This window comes from Mandrillus leucophaeus, unplaced genomic scaffold (assembly GCF_000951045.1).
Source record: "Mandrillus leucophaeus isolate KB7577 unplaced genomic scaffold, Mleu.le_1.0 Scaffold2, whole genome shotgun sequence".
In the NCBI taxonomy this organism is placed as follows: Eukaryota; Metazoa; Chordata; class Mammalia; order Primates; family Cercopithecidae; genus Mandrillus; species Mandrillus leucophaeus.
The window spans coordinates 7831870-7833775 of NW_012102031.1; positions in this window are offsets into that span (position 1 = coordinate 7831870).

Sequence of the window (1906 nt, forward strand, 5' to 3'; positions counted from 1 at the left end):
TACATATCCCAGCCTCCTCTGCAGTGAGGTATGGCCATTGGATGTGCAGTAAGATCAAGTATTAATTACAACTTCTGGAAAGTGTTCTTTAAGATAGGAGCACAACCTTCTACACCCCTTTCTCCTTCCTGATGGTTGGAATGAGGGCACGATGGCTGGAGCTCAAGCAGCCATCTTGGATCAGGAGGTGAAGTCCACATGTATAACATGACAGAGCACTAAGGTAGGTTGAAGCTGGGTCCGTGAGACTGTGGTGTGCTCTGTCAGCTTTGAATCCCCTATCTCTAGACTTCTATATGAAAGAGAAGTTAATACTCTCTTGTTGAAACCATGTTATTTTGAATTTTCTGTTACCAACAACCAAACCTAATCCTAACACACCAACTTCTATATCCTTGAATGTTTTGATCCTTGTACTTGGAATGTCTTTTCCTCACATTGCTCCTAACAAACTCCTATTGATCCTTCAAAACCTTGCTCAGACATCACCTTCTCAGTTACATGTTAATTCCTTGGTGGAATTAGTGTTTCCCTCCTCCATGATTTCTCTGTACCTTATATCACAGTATGCAATTATTGAGCACTTACTGTGTATCAGGCACCATGCTGGGTGCTCCATCTTTTAATCCTCACAATGATATTTAAGATAGGTTATTCTATAGGTTATTCTTTTCAAAATCTCCACTTTATAGATAACAAAAGCATAGACCTTGGAAAGTTATGACACTTTTCATGGATCTCAAAAGGAGTGCATGGTAGGGTCAAGCGCCAAGTCTAGGAGTCTCATTCCAAAGCCTTTAGCCCTATGCTGAATGGCCTTGATTATTGCCCATATCAGAAAGTGCTAACAACATTAGGTCACACATCCTTCCCTCCTACCACCTCTCAATGCTTAGAGGCCAGTCAGTGTCACCTTGGTCCCCCCAGAGCCCAGCACAGAGCCTGGCACACACCAGGTGAGCATGAGTGCTGTGGAACGTGACTGTCCGTTCTGAGCTCCCAAGTCCTTGTCTTGGTCCTTGTGCTTGGAATTATGCCTTCCTCACTTTGCTCCTAACAAGCTCCTATTGATCCTTCAAAACGCTGCTCAGGCATCACCTGAGCCTGGCACATAAAGTTCTTCCCAGTGGGTGTCGCCTCTCACAGCCCCCCTTGCCCCACGCGTCTCCGGCAGGCTTTTGCAGCACTGTTTGGTACCTCTGCTTAGAACACTCTGCAGAACGCTCCCTCATACGTTCACATCCAGGCCAACCGTCACCTCTGAACAAACTCCTATTGATCCCTCAAAGGCCTTCACCTCACAGGCCTAGGCGCTGCCTTCTCACCCCTCCAAAGCCTTTGCTGAGATCTCTGCTGCATTCCAGATCCCACTGAGGTATCTCCGCCACTAGACTTTGAGTCTCTTGAGAGCAGGGACCATGGATACCTTATACCACAGTGAGCAATTATTGAGCACTTACTGTTGTCAAAAAAGTTTAACCTCTAGCTGCCTCCTTACATATTTAAGTTAGGCCTACAGGTTTTTCTGTACATCATGAACTATATCAAGTGGAGGTATATAGACAGACTATAGCCTGCACTGTACCAATCACCGCATTTTGGCCAATCAAATGTAGCCAACTGTTCGAACCGTGTTCAGATATGGCAAATGCCAACCTGTAACCAATCCAGCTGTTTCTGTACCTCATTTCTGTTTTCTGTATGTCACTTTCCTTTTTCTGTCCATAAATCTTCCACCACTTAGCTGTGGAGTCTCCAAGCCTACTCTGGCTCAGGAGGCTGCCCCGCTCGCAAATCGTTCATTGCTCCATTAAACTCCTTTACATTTAATTTAGCTGAAGTTTTTCTTTTATTACTGTGTATCCACCACATTCAGTGCTCCCTTTTTCTTAATTTTATTTATTTA